General features: G+C 45.4%; 1 long non-coding RNA gene across 1 annotated transcript in view; it reads right to left on the bottom strand.

Annotated features, from left to right (window-relative positions):
* Positions 1-663: 663 nt before the first annotated feature.
* The window catches only part of LOC118354601 (uncharacterized), a 43845-nt gene continuing 26448 nt past the window's right edge, over positions 664-18060 (bottom strand). The window contains exons 7-8 of the long non-coding RNA XR_004815421.2: positions 3504-7254; positions 664-2598 (exon numbers count right to left, since the gene is read on the bottom strand). This is a non-coding gene — a long non-coding RNA (uncharacterized LOC118354601). The remainder of the gene's footprint in view (positions 2599-3503; positions 7255-18060) is intronic.

The following is an 18060-nucleotide window of genomic DNA, read 5'->3' as shown; positions in this document are numbered from 1 at the left end:
GCGCGGGGCTGAGCGCGCGGGGCGCGGGGCGCGGGGCGCGGGAGAGGGCCCGGCCCCCACCCCCACGTGCCTTTCCCGCCGTCCCTGCGCCGCCCGGGCCCCCGAAACCCCCGCCCCCCGGGGCTGTGCGGTCCGAGCCCCACCCGCCCCGGCCGCCGCCGCGCTCCCCGGGCTTGCAAGTCACGTTTTCCTGAACCTGCACACTCAAGGAGGGGGGTCCGAGGAAACCCGGGGCACCCAGGCAAATCTGAGTTCCGGATGCGTGCCCACGTTTTAGTGGGAGCACTGAAGGAGCATGTTGCAGCCTGGGTTCATCCCGGGCGGGGTTGCTGGTGCAACCGCCTTGAAGAGGTCAAGACCATCTATGCTTCCCTCAGTGATAGCGAGAGGAGGGCGTGTGTGATTTCATGAAAACGAATCACCCTGACTTGTAACTTCTCTCTACAAACAAAAACACTGCCTCGAAAGGTAGTCCAGATCCGGGACATTTCCCGCTCTGTATTTGCTCTGGGGACGTTAGCACTCATTATGTGCTCGTAAATCTCGTGGCTCCTCTTAAAGAGCCTGATCAATCACTTTTAAGATTTCACAGACCCGCCCCCCATCCCTACCACCCCCCACCCCCCCCCCCCCCCCCGTGGCTCAGTGGTTGAGCATCTGCCTTTGGCTCAGGCTGTGATCCTGGGGTCCTGGGATGGAGTCCTGCATGGGGTTCCCCGTGGGGAGCCTGCTTCTCCCTCTCCCTCTGCCTATGTCTCTGCCTGCCTCTCTATATCTCTCATGAATGAATAAAAAATATCTTTAAAAAAAAAAAAAGAAGATTTCGCAGATCAATCTTGGGGTGCCTGGATGGCTCAGTCAGTTGAGTGTCCAACTTTTTTTTTTTTTTTAAGATTTTATTTATTTATTCATGAGAGACACAGAGAGAGAGAGGGAGGCAGAGACACAGGCAGAGAGAGAAGCAGGCTCCATGCAGGAAGCCCCACGTGGGACTCGACCCCGACCCCGGGTCTCCAGGATCAGGCCCTGCACCGAAGGTGGTGATAAACCACGGAGCCACCTGGGCTGCCCCGAGTGTCCAACTCTTGATATCAGCTCAGGTCATCATCTCAGGATGGTAAATCAAGCCCCTTTTCAGGCTCCAGGATCAGCAGGGAGTCTATTTGGGATTCCTTCCCTCTGCCCTTAGTCCCCCTACCCCCCACTCTCTCAAAAATAGAAAAAAGAAAAGACTTCACAGAACAGTCTTAAATAAATTAAACAGCATTTCAGATATCTACCCTTGAAATATTTTAGGATTCACATCTGTTTTTCTTTTCTTCTCATTCCTTTTTTTTTTTTTAACTTTTTCTCACTCCTTCCTCCTGACCACCACCCCCCTGCCCCAACATAAAATATTTTCTGTAATCCATTACAGGGCTGAAAATTTTTTTCCAATGGTGAACACATTTTTTTCATTTGGGGTGCTCCTTTCAGGAAAGTGCCCATATTTTTTTCATATTGAGCTATTCAAAGACCACCACTTTCCAGTCATTGTAAAGTTGGGAATGAGGCATTTTTCAAAGCTTCTTCAGGGAACTCCAGCCTCTGTGGATGGGCATCCTTCCCACAAAAGCCCCTTCTTTAAACCACAGCTGAAGAATATGAAAAACAGGGCCCAAGGGACACTGCAGAAGGACAAAATATGCCCCTAAAAACCATAAACTCTTTCCCAATCCTTGCATATGCGCATGTTACAGATAGCAGTGAGCCTCCCAGAAGATGGTGTCAGATGACATCTTTTGAATTTCTTTTTCAACTCTGTAGGTTCAGGGGATCACAAAAGGCCTGAAGGCAGCCAGCCAGAAGCTTGCAGACATGGCAGGAGAAAATAAAGACCATCCAGAGATCAGCTAAGCCATGAAAGGAGCTGATGATGGGTCTGCTCTGGGGAGAACTTAGCACTCACAGATTCCGTCAGCAGCGCAACCCTGACAAGTGTCACTGAATCCCACTGCCTTGGCACTGCAGGGCCTCTGCGATGCTTTGTCTCATGGAAGCTGATGACGAGCTGTTAGCCAAAGAAGTAGAAAACAAACTAGAGAAAGTCCACGCGTGAGTTAGAAAAGTAACACAACTAGACCACAGGTAGCTTCATGTCTGCTAAAACCTAAAGGCCTTCAGCTCTAGAGTGGTGGTTGCACCCAAACGTGTCCACAGCCCTGGGCTGAATCCACACTGGCTCCACCTGAGCCCCTGAGCATTCTCACCTGGGGCCCTGGGTCATCTCGGTTGACCCTAGAACATAACCTATTGACTTCTTGGTCATGGTAGTTCTCCAAGAGCTTCACTGGGCAGGCGGAGTGGAAAGCCGACTTAGGACAAAGGAGTTGTAGTCTCTCACGTGCTTTCAACCAACTGTGGAACCTTGACCCCATCCTCCGGGGCCCTCGGCTGTACATGTGGGGGGTTGGAGGAAACCCAAAATCTTCAAAGCAGCGTTCACATCAAGTTTCCAAAAGTTGGCAGAGGTGTCCAAGTGGGGTCCTGTGGCCAACTAAGCTGGACAAATGGTAGATTACACTTCGACGTCCTCATCCCAGATGAATATGATGATACCTGGTTCATGAGGGTGTGAGGAGAATTAAACGGATGGTAAGAACACTCCCAGCGTGGTTTCTGGCGCTTAGAAAGATTCTTAAGATGGTTAGAAGGGAACTGGCTCAGCGAAGGAGGACGAGGGTGCGGGGATGCTGGGCTGGGGGGGGTGTTTCCTGGCGCCCTGCGGGCCCAGGGCGAGCAGGACCAGGACGGAACTTCCCCAGGCCAGGAGCCCGGAGGCCGCAGACCGGCCTCTTCTGCGAGGGGGGCGGTGCGGAGGCCTGTCACCCCTGGAAACGGGCACCGTGAGGGCCCCGCTGGCCTGTCACGGAGGGGCCCTGCCGGTCTCCTCCCAGGGCCTTTGTTAGGCCCCGCTCCCCCAGCAGCACCGCCCTGCGTGCTGGTTTTGTGAAGGGCACAATCTGACACTCTGACGAGACCACCCAGCTTCCTCCTGAGGCTCGCAGGGAACAAAACCGCCCCTCTGTGTGCCAGTGACCTCCCCTCCTGCCAGGCCCCCTTCCATCCTCCGCCTCCCTGCCTCCCTGCCAAGGGGAAGTGGAGAGGCAGCCGGGCCCTGGCCCTGTGGGAACCCAGGGGCGGGTGTGCTCATGAGCTGTCCCCAGCAAGGACAGGCACGGTACCCGCGGTGCTGCTGCCACCCTGTGGCACAGGGCTTCCTCTGGGCTCCTCGTGGCCCCTCCAGAGCAGGCCACGTGGAAACAGCATTTACCCGCAACTCATTACTGATTAACTCAAGCAAAGGCCACAGAGACCAAAAAATAGTTGGGAAGTCTGAAGCAAAAGGGAACTTGAAGCATTCTGTGTCTCCAGCAGTGAGCCCCCAAGTGTGGTCCCCAGACCAGAGGTATCAGCATCCCCTCAGAACTTACCAGAAACGCAAATTCTCATCCTACACTTACCTAATCAGAAACTGGGAGAGCAGAACGCTGCCATCTGTCTTAATGGTCCTCCAAGTGGTTCTGATGCACACCAAAGTTTGGGAGCCGCTGGTCCAGAGTCCAAAAGGAAACAGACTTTTGTGTTGACAGGTTATCCTAATCCTGGCTTTGCTTATGAGCTATGTGACCTTGGGTGAGTCATTTAACCTCTCTGTGCTTCAAGTTGTTCAATAATCATTCTTATTTTCTAGGGTTGTTGAAGGTTAGATAAGAAACAAAGGCCAAGTCACTGACAGGTAGACATGCTCGATAAATGGTGCTAGTTTAGGGTGTTATTATAACGGGGTCATAAATTTGTTCACACAACCACTAAAATACCCAGAGAACATGGAGTGCTTTCCTCTTTTTAATACATATTGATAGAGTGCCAGCCATAGTAATGGGGGTTAGAGACATAGGGAAGTACAAATAAAGCCCCTCCGTTTGTATGGTTACGTTCCAATAAACGTGCGCTATAATGGACTAAATAGTGTACCCTCCAAAGTCACGTGTTGAAACCCTGATTTCCAATGTGACTGTATTCGGAGATAGGGCTTTTAGGAGGTCATTAAGGTTAAATGAGGTGATAAGGGTAGGGACTTCATTCAACAGGATTGGTGGCCCTCTCTCTGAGCACACATACTGAGGAAAGGCCCCATGGACACACGGGGGAGAAGGCTGCCATCTGCAAGCCAGGAAGAGAGCCCTCACTGAACCCGACCCCACAGGCACCCTGAGCTTGGACTTCCAGCCTCCAGAGCTGTGATAAAATAAATCTCAGCTGTTTAAGCCACTCACTCGGCGTGTTTCGTTATGGCGGCCCAAGCGGACTAACACAGTGGGTCAAGTTGTAATCACTGTTATGAAGAATAAAAAAGCTGGAAAGGGCCTGGAGAGGGATTGGAGCAGTATTTCAGTAGGGTGGTCAGGGAAGGCTTCCTGAGGAGGCTCTGTTTTAGGAAAGACCTAAACAGAGCAAGAGATCAGGACTGGGGATCTCCAGCGTGTTGTGCCAGCTGTGCAGCAGGAAGAGCCAGGAGGCCAGGAGGGCCGGACAAAGAGGAGGGGTCAGAGAGGGGCTGAGGGAGAGCCCTCTGGTAGGATCTTTTTTTAAGAGATTTTATTTATTTATTAATGAGAGACACACACAGAGAGAGGCAGAGACACAGGCAGAGGGAGAAGCAGGCTCCCTTCAGGGAGCCTAATGCAGGACTCAATCCCAGGACAACGGGATCATGACCTGAGCCAAAGGCAGATGCTCAACCACTGAGCCACCCAGCAAGCATCCCTCTGGTAGGGTCTTGCAACCTGCAGTGAGGACTGTGGGTTTTATTGTAGGCGTGATGAGGTGCTACTTAGGGTTTGAGAGGCAGGAGATGGTTATTTTAACTCTAACTCCTCTTTGTCCTCTAGGATTAACAATCCTAGTGCCTGCCCATCTAAATAGTTTCCTTTGGATAACTCAGATACCTTCTATTTAAATGCTTGGCCTCTTTTGGGGCAGTTGTCTGGACTCCCCATTCCCTCCCCTCTTCTCCACGTTCTTCACCCAACTCTGGAACTCACTCCCACTAAGGCAGGTTCCCTGTCAGACCTGATGGCTCTCAGCCTGACACCCACACCATGCAGGCAACGAGAGAGGTCTCAGGTATGCAAACCACACCCTCTGTTGGTGCAGAGCAGCCCAAAGCAGTGAAGAGGGGATTATCCTCAGCTTCTGGAACACCTGCCCTTGTGGCTTCCCTTCTTTTTCCAGTCACTCTATGGATGGAAGAGATGGGCTCTCTGCACCCAATTCTCTTTCTGATTGAACCTCCCAAGTGAAAACCCTACAGTCTTGTTCACTGGCCTGGGTCTTGATAAGCAAAGAAAGGAAATGGGGGAATTTAGAAAATCTGTCTTCATAATGCCTGTTCTCAAGTCTATTGCCTTGAAATAAGACCCTATTTTGAAAATCAGAACCTGAATACTATCAATTTCTTTCCGTAGTAATTTCCCTAATTTCTTAAGGCAGATGAGGACCCTTGGCTGCATTGACAGAAATGTATTGAGAAAAGCAAAAGAGAAAATCATGTCAATTTTTCCCATCAAAATATTAGGTAATCATCATCATCATTAGTATTATTATTACAGAAAAATGAGGCCTGGGGGCAGGGAAGTCCTCACTTGGGTTCTTTATCATTTGATGGATTTTTCCAGTGTCTCTTCAAAGACTGATTTTTTTTTTTTTTTTTACTGCTACTTAAGAAATCCTTATTTCTCTCTCTGAGATTTATTCATTTATGAAATTACAACTTCTTTGGGCCTTTGTGTCTGGCCTCGGTTTTTCTTCCATTTTATCCTCTATTTTCTCCATTTGTCTTTCTCATGAGGTTGGGACTTGCCCCAGGTCACACTGCCAGGTCACCCTGGACCTCTTCACTGTACTTTAGAGGCCCCATGAGACCCCGTGGGAGAAAGACTAAGGAACTGTGCTTTGGAGAAAAAGCTGAGGAGTTAGAGAGCTCGGACGCCATAAAGGAGCCCGCCTTGTGGCTCCTTGCCCCTGTGGGGAGAACCTGAGTCAAGTCCAGAGATTTCCCTCAGGCAAGAGCCCTTTAGGAAGTGGAGAGAAGCCTTGAAGTAAAAATAATGGAAATGTTTCCCATATCTACTCCCCCTGCCCCCAAAAGCAAGGAAAACTTTGACATTGGAAAGAGGTTACCATTAACTAGGTGTTTCCTGCCCTAATGGAAATCAGAGCCCAGGATGGCAATACCATCTCTCAGAGGCCCCTGTTGGAAGAAATCAAGGAGTCATCCCAGAACAGCAAAGGCTCCCTTCCCACCCGTCTCAAACTCCCACAGTCCAAGCGGATGCCCCCTTGCTCCTGCCTTGCCCCAGCTACGCGCTTATGAGACAGCGAGTCACCCCAGAGTGGCTAAGCCCGAGCATGAGCTTTGCCATCAGGAGCTGCCAGTGCAGGCCACACACCCCCACTTAGGTATCGGGGATCCTTGGGGCAGTAATACCACTCCTCTAAACCTAAGGTCTCCTCTGGTAGAGTATCATCAGCCCTGTAGGGCTTTATGGGTATTTAATTAGGCAATGCTTAGCTGATGGCCAGCACGACACATGGTCCGTAGGCTGCGGCTGAGAACCCGTGCACGGGGACAGCCAGACCCGCTGTGCACTCCTGTGTCACTTCTGATTGGCCAGCATCCGTGCTTCAGCAATGCTAACGTAGTTTTACTATCACCTTTGGCTACTGTTGGTACTGATGTTATTATTACTTTTGTTTCACACAGTGCGTGTAGGGTGGCTTTATGTGAAAAGAGAGACAGACAGACAGAGAGACACAGAGAGAGGATCCTGCCACAGGATGGCAGCAAATAATCTCCGAAGTCTTTTCCAGCTCTGAAGTTTTGTGAAACTGCTCTATAGCTGGAATGGAGTCAGGACAATAGGATTGGGTTGTAACACAAGCCCGTCGTTGGAGCCAGAAGCTTCGGTCTCTGCTCCTTCCCATCCAGGCAGGAATCCGCAGGAGTCTGGGGCTCTGTTCCGGAGGCTCGGATGATTTGTCCACATCATCGTCTTCCTTCTCTTTAATCCTCTTTAATCCTCTGCCCTCCCTGGATTGCATGCAATCTTGGTGTTTCTCTGTGCTCCGAAGCAATGCCCCACAGGCCAGGATCAGGATCCTGGAATGCTCTCTCCCTACCTGGACTTGGCAGTTCAGGCTCCCACTTGTCTGTGGAGAATCAGATCACAAATTCTCAGTCTATCAACTGACCAACCATCAATCCGTATATATTGAGTGCAAGCATGTTGAGGCCACGAAGGAGGGAGGTGCTGAGAGTGCTGTGGATACGCGCCACACCTCGGTCCTCACAGGACTAAGTTTGTGTTATGCTATATGTTGGCAAATTGAACTCCAATTTAAAAAAAAAAGGGGGAGTAAGTTTAAATCCTGGCACTGTTATTTCCTAACTGTGTGACCTTGGGGAAGTTTTATACCTTCTCTGAGCGTCACCCCTGTCCTCTGTGAAATGGAGCTATAACATCTACCTTGCTGTAGTAGCTGTGAGGGCAGGTGATCCCGCACTCACGGAGCAGGTGCTCACCAAACAATAGGCGTCATCATAAAGCAGATTCAAGGAATTTGCAGTCCAGTGGGGGAGGAGAGATAGAAACACATCACGAGAAAACAATGTCAATGGATTCTTATGCCGGGGGTTCTGTGTCTCTTCCTCAGTCTGAGGAAGGTTTAAAAAACCTATCTGAGCAGCTCCATTATTAAACAAATCACAGCACCCTAGTGATGAGTATTTGGTACCCTGAAAATTAAAAATTCAGTCTTTCCAGCTCCTCCCTCAGTGCCTCACAGGGATTCATGGATAAAATTCTCCACATGATGGGGCGCCTCTGCCTTTGGCTCAGGGCATGATCCCGGGGTCCTGGGATCGAGTACCGCATCGGGCTCCCACAGGGAGCCTGCTTCTCCTTCTGCCTATGTCTCTGCCTCTCTCTGTCTGTGTGTCTCTCATAAATAAATAAATAAGATCTTTAAAAAAAATATTCTCCACATGAGATTTCTGACCTGTAGTCCCATGCCCATTCATAATTGTGCAGTAATTCAGCAACATTTTGGGCACCTACTGTTTACCAGTCAAGCACACTTCCTAGCAGGGAAAATCATTAAATGAGTAATAATATCCACATAGTAAGTACTAAAAGAGGGTCAGATAGAGGAATTCCAGTGAACGCATCATTGTAAGGTGGACATTTCTTCCTCTCCCCAAACCTCCAAGAGGCTTCCCTCACTCTGCCTCTGAATGCAATTATGCCTGAACTCATCTCTATGGCTAAATCACTGCTCTTAGCATTAATCCCCCTTCCACACCAGAATACCCTCATTTAGCTTAACCACAAAGTTCTCTAACCACATAGAATGTAAAACCCTGCAAGTACAGAAGAGGAAGGTGTGTGTTGGAAACCTGTTATGTACCAGGCACCTCACAACAGTCCTGTGAGACACCATTATTACATCCATTTATATACAAGAAAGGTGAGCTTTCAGCAAATAAATAACTTTTTTTTTTTTTAGAGAGAGAGAGAGAGATGATTGAGAGGGGTAGAAGGAGAGGGAGAGAGAGAAAATCTTAAGCAGACCCCACACTCAGGGCAGAGCCTGTCATGGGGCTGGAGCTCACAACCCTGAGATCAGGATCTGAGCCAAAATCAAGAGTCAGAGGCTTAACCAACTGAGCCCCCTAGGCACTCCAGCAAATACGTAACTTAAAGCAAAGTTGCAGTTGGCGTCTGAGCCCATATCCAAAGCAGTGGCTTTCTCCCTTAGAACATTCCAAGCTCAGAAATTAACTCTGATGGAGCATTGCAAGCCCAGGGCTTCATCTGAGACATACTGGGAGATAATCTCCTAGGTCACTGGTTTTTCAAACTGTGAGTCATCAGTTTGGTGGGTCCCAACTAGCATTTTTTAGTGAAAGAATAGAAGAGAATAGAAAATATCAGAGTGCCTCACTCGGGTTGTTTCAGGAAATTTTTATTTTAATCGTGTATGTGTGTATAGGCTTGCATCCTACATAATTACATTTCATGATTTAAAAGTTCAAAGCTACATTTCTAAGACTTGGCTAATCAATAACCAATTGAAACTTTTTATCTCATAAACTCAAGGTTTTTTTTTTTTTTTTTTAAATATTTTTTTTATTTTTTTATTTTTATGATAGTCGCACAGAGAGAGAGAGAGAGAGAGAGAGAGAGGCAGAGACACAGGCAGAGGGAGAAGCAGGCTCCATGCACCAGGAGCCCGACGTGGGATTCGATCCCGGGTCTCCAGGATCGCGCCCTGGGCCAAAGGCAGGCGCTAAACCGCTGCGCCACCCAGGGATCCCTAAACTCAAGGTTTTAAGTGTCTTTTGGCTTCCACAGCTGACCCCTCTCAAGGAACTTTTATTTTCCAAATATAAATTTTTCCTTAGGAAGTGATGATTTGGACTTTTATCTTAAAGATCCAGGTGTCCTACCACCACCCGTTTTCCAAATTCAGTTCTGGGCTCTGCTAATACATGTTCCTCTGACCCAGTTCTCCAAAATCACTCAACACGTGGATGAACTTAAAGATGGATTTCACAACCAGGTTAAATTTCTGTTAGAGAGACGTATCTGATGGTGCTTCTTGCCAAATGAAGAATTAAGTCTACTCTAGCCCTTAGCTCCGGACCCAGAACGAAGGGGAGAAATTCCTTGTTAGCACTGACATCTGGTGGTCATCACGAGGCCGGCACCTCAGTATCTTGAACTTGAAAGCCTTAACCTGGGAACCAGTTAACAATCCTAACTGCAGCCACACACACATACACACCTGCATCACTTTCTTTCTTGTAGCTGGACACAGCAGGGAGGAGGGAAACAACAGAGACTGAGAGACAAACAGAACCAAGGTCCATTGCCCATCATGAGATCCTGGGTAAAACTCTATAAGCCTTGGCTGCAAAATTGGGATAAGAAATCAAGCCCCCACCTACCCCCCACCATGGGCATGGCAGTGTCTTATTTTATTCAACGCTCAAAACAACTCCTTTGATGTTAAGTTCCAGGCACTCATTAAGCATTCAAAAAAATTGGTTCTCTTGCCCCTTTCATCATTTTATATAAGGCACTCACTAATTGTCCTTTAAAACCTAAATTCCTATTTCCTTCCTATCATTGCTTGCCTGCCTTATTCCATTAAAATAATAGCAAAGATTTATGGAGAGCTTACTGGGTGCCAGGCATTGTTCTAAGAGATTTACATGGTTAAAATCAAGTCATATAGGCCCTCTGAAAAAGAGGCTATTATTCCCCATTTTACTGATGAGGAAAATGAGGTGTGGGGAGTTTAAATAGGTTTCCCAAGGCCACAAGCTGTAGGACTAATAATGTGTTTGTTTGGTGGGGAGGGGCAGAGGAAGAGAGAATCCTCAAGTAGATCCCTGCTGAGCCCTATGTAGGGCTCAATCTCATGACCCTGAGATCATGACCTGAGCTGAAATCAAAAGTCAGACACTTAACCAACTGAGCCACCCAGGTGCCCCCTGGAACTAACATTGTTAATTCAACAGTGTGGGTCCAGCAAGAATACTCTTAACCTGTCAGCCAAACTTGCCTCCTTTGTTTTATTTTTTTAATTTATTTATTCATGATAGAGAGAGAGAGAGGCAGAGACACAGGCAGAGGGAGAAGCAGGCCCCATGCAGGGAGCCCGACATGGGACTCGATCCGGGGACTCCAGGATCGCCTTGGGCCAAAGGCAGGCACTAAACGGCTGAGCCACCCAGGGATCCCAAATTTGCCTCCTTTATAATGATAGCCAACATTTAGTGAGTGCTTGTTATGTGCTGAGCTCTCTATATACATCATCTCTTCTAATCTTTATTAAAACTCTGTAAGATAATGATTATCATTACTCCCATTCTACAAATGAGAAAACTAGGTCAAATAACTTTCCCAAGGTCACAAAATTAACAAACGGTGAAGTTGGAATTCCAACTAAAATGATGTGATTCTAGAGTCTTTGGTCTTAACCACACTTCTTCTTTAGATTTTCATGTAGTTCCAGCCTCCCAAACTGCTTGTGATTTCAAAGGCAGAGTAGTCTCTGCCTGCAGAAGATACTCCCTCACCAGGTGGTTGATGATGGTGGTAGTGATCATGGCCAAGTGGGTAAAGGAGTGAAGTCCAGCCTTCGTGACTGCACAGTAATGCAACCACAGGAGAGATAGAGAAAGGCCAGATGACTCTCAGTGTCTTTCCTGTCCAGTGTCTGAAGGCAGGGTGACAGCAAAACCAACATTCAATTCAATGGCATCATCTTTAATTTGATGAATTCCAAATGGCCAGTGTTAGCACCTGTTGGAGTACTATCCCCTTCCCCTTTCAGTGTCTCTCTGTAGACATGCTATTGTCATTTTCGGTGAGACAGTTTATCAGAGACTGCCCTGAGAACTACAGGCATCAGGCATCCGGGATTCCTGACACTAAATGTTGGTTGTGCCCCCACCCCTGGACTTTCTCCACTCCCAGTCTCCATCTCCCACCCTCCCATCCCTGTTGTTATGGTAACCAAAAATGCCTTCACACATTTCTAAATGTCCCTTGAGAAGAACCTTCTCTAGGTCAAGAACCAGTATAGCTAAAAGGTCATTTTACTCTAGATAGAATATAATTTCCTTGAATCAGGCACTCACAATATTTATGGAATTTTGATATTCTACCTCTATGACCCTTGCTTGTCAGTTACCTATCACTGTAAGCTCCTCCCAGCCTGCACATGTAAGACACATGATATTGTGGAAGACCCCATTTTCCTTTATGAAATCACAGAAACCAAACTCTTAATTTTATACCACCTCCTAGGTCTTTCAGCACTGCAGTTGATTTGGTGTGTATATATTTGTATACATATATGTGTGTGTGTGTGTGTGTGTATATATAATACAAACATATACAAAACAAAAAATTCAATGACTTTTTTAAAAATTGAGAACTTTATGGTTCTTTGGATGCAAGAGGTCCCCCCGCCCATCTGAGTGTTATGCAGAAAAGAAAGGGCAAGGGGAGCAATTACTGGCTCCAATGAATGGGGACAGCAGACAGTCAACCCGATCTTTGGGTGGTTGTTTTCTCTTTGTCTTTTTTTTTTAAGATTTTATTCATTTATTTATGAGAAACACAGAGAGGAGAGAGAGAGAGAGAGAGAGAGAGAGAGAGAGAGGCGGAGACACAGGCAGAGGGAGAAGCAGGCTCCATGCAGGGAGCCTGATGTGGGACTCAATCCTGGGTCTCCAGGATCAGGCCCTGGGCTGAAGGCGGCGCTAAACCGTTGAGCCACTGGGGCTGCCCTGTTTTCTCTTTGTTAATAAGCTATATTATTTTCCTCTTGCTGCTGCAACGACCTACCATGAACTTAATGGCATAAAACAATACAAATGTATTATCTTACAGTTCTAGAGGTGAAAAGTCTAAAATCAAGGTGCTAACTGGGCTACATTTCTTCTAGGGGCTGCTAGACAGAACCTATGTTCTTGCTTTTTTCAGTTTCCAGATGCCATCCACATTCCCTGGCTGGTGGCCCCTTTCTGCATTGTCCAACCTCTTACTTCTGTTGTCACATCTCCTCCTGCTCACTCTAATCTTGCCTCCCTCTTGGAAGGACACTTGTGATTACACTGGGTCTACCCAGACAATCCAGCATAATTTCCTCATCTAAAGATCGTTAACAAGGTTCCTTCTACCATGTCAGGTGACATATTTGTAGGCTGCAGGGATTGGACATGGACCTCCCTGAGTGACCATGACTCAGCCTGCCATAGATACCTAGACCAGGTTTCTTCCCATGAGAGGTTTTCCATTTTAAGGCTCTTCTTCTCTAACAGAATGGGAAGCTCCATGAGGCCCAGGCTCCACAGTCATGAAATGAACTGTTATTCTCTACAGTAAAGCAGGATAGTATGGCGCTTTAGGATCAAAGGACAAGACTACTGAGGTAGCCCTTGTCACCTTTTTTCAGCTGGATCATGGACAACTCACTGCACCTCAATAAGCTTCAGTTTCCTTCTGTGTGAAGTAGAAACACCACTGGCTTTCAGCGTTGACATGACGACTGAAGACCAGCTCTAAAAAGGGCCCAGAACATAGTAGGACCTCCAGGAGACCCTCCTGAGGGACAGTGCACTAGAGCTACTCAGCAACAGCATTGTCTTGATGAATCTGCCCATGATAGCGATGAAGGGTGAGGCGAGGAGGAAGAACCTGGAGAACCGAAAATGTTGGCCACAGGGCAAGAATGAGGTCATCCTATCCTTCTTTTTCTACTTGACCTACCTTGTGAAGACACATCAGGTCTGTGTTGGGAGCAAATGGCTAGCCTCAAGAGGAATGCCTTCTGTGCTTTGAAGATGGTACTGGGACTTAGGAGCCTTAAAAATTATGTTGGATATTCAACATTGCTCAAACCCAGTTGGGTTGAAAAAGCAAAAATCTTTACGTGATTGGTGGTCTCAGTTTCTCTGCAAATGAGGATTTTGGGAGGAAAAATCCTCTCTCCCTAACTGGATAGAGCATGGAGGAACCTCAGAAAATTTCATTAATAGATATGCCTTTCATATTTATATTTTGAAGGATAATCATGGCTTAACTCAGGACTTGTGTCTTAGAAATCGGTGTCAGTGTGGCCAACAAGCACATGAAAAAATATTACATATCACTTGTCAGCAGGGAAATACAAATCAAAACCACAATGAGATACCACTTTATACCAGTGAGAATGGCTAAAATTAACAAGACAGGAAACAACAAATATTGGCAAGGATGTGGAGAAAGGGGAACCCTTTTGCAGTATTAGTGGGAATGCAACCTGGTGCAGCCACGCTGGAAGACAGTGTGGAGGTTCCTCAAGAAGTTAAAAACAGAGCTACCCCACAATCTAGCAATGGCACTACTTGGGTAAATACCCCAAAGATAGAGATGTAGTGAAACAATGGGATACCTGCACTCCAATGTTCATAGCAGCAATGTCCACAATAGTCAAACTGTGGAAAGAGCCAGAATGTCCTTCAACAGATGCATGGATAAAGAAGATATCGTATAGGGGCCCTTGGGTGGCTCAGTGGTTGAATGTCTGCCTTTGGCTCAGGTCATGATCCCAGGGTCCTAGGATTGAGCCCTGCATCAGGCTCCCTGAAGGGAGCCTGCTTTTTCCTCTATGTCTCTGCTTCTCTGTGTGTCTCTCATGAACAATTAAAAATCTTTTTTTAAAAAAGGAAGCTGTGGTATATATATACAATGGAATATTACTCAACCATCAGAAAGGACAAATACATCCCATTTACATAGACATGGATGGAACTGGAGTGTATTATGCTGAATGAAATAAGTCAATTGGAGAAGGACAATTATCATACAGTTTCACTCATGTGTGGAATATAAAAAACAATGAAAAGGATCAAAAGTGAAGGGGGGAATCTCAGTAGGAAAAAACTAGAGAGGAAGACAAACCATGAGAGACTCCTAACTGGGAAAAAAACAAAGGGTTGCAGAAGGAGAGACAGGTAGGGGGGAATGGGGTAACTAGGTGATGGGCCCTAAGGAGGGCACATGTTGTGATGAGCACTGGATATTATACTATATTTTGGCAATTAGATTTAAATAAAATTAAATTTGAATAAAAACTTTATTATTAATAAAATTTTTTTTAAAATTTTAAAAAAATTTAAATCAGTGTGTAGACATGAGTTAAGTATGGGATTCTGTTATGAAAAAGACTTGGGAAATTCTACTATTGTTTCTTTTATACTCTTAGGCACTGTTATTTTAATCAGTGATAAGACACCTTGTTTAAAACAATTAGCTTTGGCAATACACAGATACACAGAACATTAAATTCGAAAAGTGTTCGTTTTCTTCTTCTCTGCCACACATATGAGATAATAGAGATAAGAAAAGTAGGTGGAAGATGATGCTAAGTAATTTCAGGGCATTATTACAGAGTGAGGCTGGTGAGATTTTTGTCCTTTTGACAAATTGAAAGAAGCCAGCAGAACAAATCTTGTTTCAGGAGTGCATTTTCACTTAGCTGTCCTCTAAGTGGAAATGCATTACCCCTAGAAAGAAAAATCAAAGTTCTTCAAATGACGAAGATAAAATGGCAAATTTGGCTCCCAGCAATACATGCTTGACAGCTACTAGAGTTCCAGGAAAAGAAAACAAAAAAATTAAATTTGACAGAAATGAAGAGGAGGGAAAAATAATTTTTTCCAGTTAGTGTCTCGATGCCTTTGAAGAGATTTTAGGGCAATTCAATAACAGGCCTCTTAGACATCTCCCCCATTTTATCCTATAGACATAACGCTATTTCAATGGAGCTGCCACCCTATATACAACAGGCGATGTCTACACGTGTAGTCATGGATTGATGGCACGATGACTTGCTCAAGACAACCTAAGAACAAACGTGAGCAATGACCTGCTTGGAAATGAATTGTACAGCTTTCCATCAGCTCTCATTTCTGGGCTCAGGAATGCACTCCTGCTGAATTCTTGCAAAAGCCTGTTCTCCAGTCTGAGCTTCAGATTTAGGAGTTCGTTTGTTCCATGTTTAGAGAACTGTGCTATCTAGTAGGTACGGTTGTGGCTATTTTAATTTAAATTAATTTAAATACAATTTAAATTAATTAAATACATTTTTTAAGTCAATCATTTAAATTCATTAGCTGATCTTACTTAAAATTAAATGAAATTCAAAATTCAGTTCTTCAGTTACACTAGCCACATTCTGAGCATTCAATAGCCACATGTGGCTAGTGGCTATCGTGTTGGACAGCACAGATGACAGGACATGGCCATCAGGGCAGAAAGTCTTATTCTTTGAGTTATCTTTGAGCTCAAAATGTGGTTGGTTGATAGTGAAGAGTGGGGAGTGGAGAGGTGGTGCAAAAAGAGTATGGTTGGAGAGGAGGGATTGCCATGGACTTCTACTAGCAACCAGAGGGGATTTCAAGTAAAGAAATATTTGCTGAATACCTATTCCATGAGCACCACACCTGAGAGAAACAAAGATAAATAAGTGAGATGTAGTTCCTGTCCTCAGGAAATTCAAAGTAAAACCAAAGAAACAAAAACACATTATGAAACCACTTTAATTAATACAAGTTATAGTGCCAAAAGGGACATACCATGAGAAAGCTATGGGGGCACTCAGGGAGTTCTTAACAGAAATTAAAGATGAGAATACTAAAGTGGCTGAAGGGTGGAAGAAAAAGGAGACCACAGGGTAGGAGAGGACCCCCAGAAGAGAGATAACAGCAATTGGAGAGAAATGTCAAAGTGGAATTGCTGACTAACACAAACCTGATATGAAGCCAGGCCAGTAGAAGGGGTAGATTCCCAACATCACCAAACACCATTTTTTTTATTCGTCTCTCACCACTATGTTTTGAAAGATATTTATCATTATTACCTGACCTTTTTCTTTTTAAGATTTTATTTATTTATTCATGAGAGACATAGAGAGGCAGAGACATAGGCAGAGGGGGCTCCCACAGGGAGCCTGATATGGATCCTGATAGGACCCCAGGACCCTAGGATCACAACCTGAGCCAAAGGCAGATGCTCAACCACTTAGCCACCCAGGCGTGCTAACCTGTGGTTTTTCCTGAAGCAATTTCTAATATAGTATATCCCTATACTATGTTTTGGGTTGCTGAACTCCTGCTGGATCAATGATTTCATAATTTTATAATTAAGAAGCAGCAATTAGATATATTCCTTCATCTAATAAATATTTACTGGAGATCTACTCTAAGCAGTGGGGATATAGTGATAGATTAAACACACAGTGCTACCTTCACTTGTCACTGACATACAGATTCTAAGAACTCTCCTTGGAAAGGGCATTTGGGAGGGGATGTTGGGATGGAGCTGGATGGCACGAAGCTGGGGAGCAGATGGAAAGGAGGACAGAAAACCATATTGCTGTGATTTTGTAAAATTTGGCTATGGAAAAAAAGGCTCATGATGGGATCATTTGTGGAAGTAGCAGAACAAGGAAAGATTCATTTCAGCATGAGAAGAGCCTGTAAATTTATGTAAGAAATATTTTGAACACCTACCACGCCCAGGCACTGGGCATACATTCTACAAGACTGTGTGTCTCTATGTTCATTCAACAAATGTGCAATGAGTTCCTTTACCATTGGCTGGACACAGTGGAGGGTACAAGCATCTGTAAAATAACCACTGTCCATATATGAGCATGACCGCCATGTTTGAAGGCAAAAGCGAGGGGAAAATCAAGCCCTAGAGTGAGAAGAGTTGATCAAAGGGGCCAGTTCCAGCAAGATAGTAGGACAATGACTTATGTGCCCAGTTGGGAAGAGTTTTTTTGGATTCTGGGGGGACATCTTTTCTTTTCATAGGAGGAAATGGCCAGGTGGTCCAATTTTTCTATAAAATAATTGGGAATAATATATCAAAAGCCTTAAAAATGTCCATAGCCATTGACTCAGTAATTCCTCTTTTAGAAATCTTCTTTAAGGAAATCATTAGTACATGGTCAAAGATGAGAAGGCTACAATGGTGGCTATAGAATATGGGCCCTAAGTTCAAATGCTGGCCACTCCACTTACCAATAATAGAACCTTGAGCAAATTCCTTAACTTCACTTTCCACATTTTAAAATAGGAAACTAACCTTTATCTATAAGACTATTGTGAGGCTTAAATGAATTAATGTTTAAAACACTTGACACTTGGTAAGTACCAAAATGTTAAAGATTTACCATTAAAGCAAAAGAAAATGGAAATATCGGGACACCTGAGTAGCTCAGTGGCTGAGTGTCTACCTTCGGCTCAAGTCGTGATCCCGGGGTCCTGGAATCGAGTCCCTGCAGGGAGCCTGCTTCTTCCTCTGCCTACATCTCTGCCTCTCTGTGTGTGCCTCTCATGAGTAAATAAATATTTTAATATAAATAATAGTAAATGTTGAAAAAGAAGAA

The sequence above is a fragment of the Canis lupus genome, chromosome 4, assembly GCF_003254725.2.
Source record: "Canis lupus dingo isolate Sandy chromosome 4, ASM325472v2, whole genome shotgun sequence".
NCBI classification, from domain to species: Eukaryota; Metazoa; Chordata; class Mammalia; order Carnivora; family Canidae; genus Canis; species Canis lupus.
Note: the sequence above shows the minus strand (reverse complement) of the source record. Positions and strands in the feature narration are given on the sequence as shown.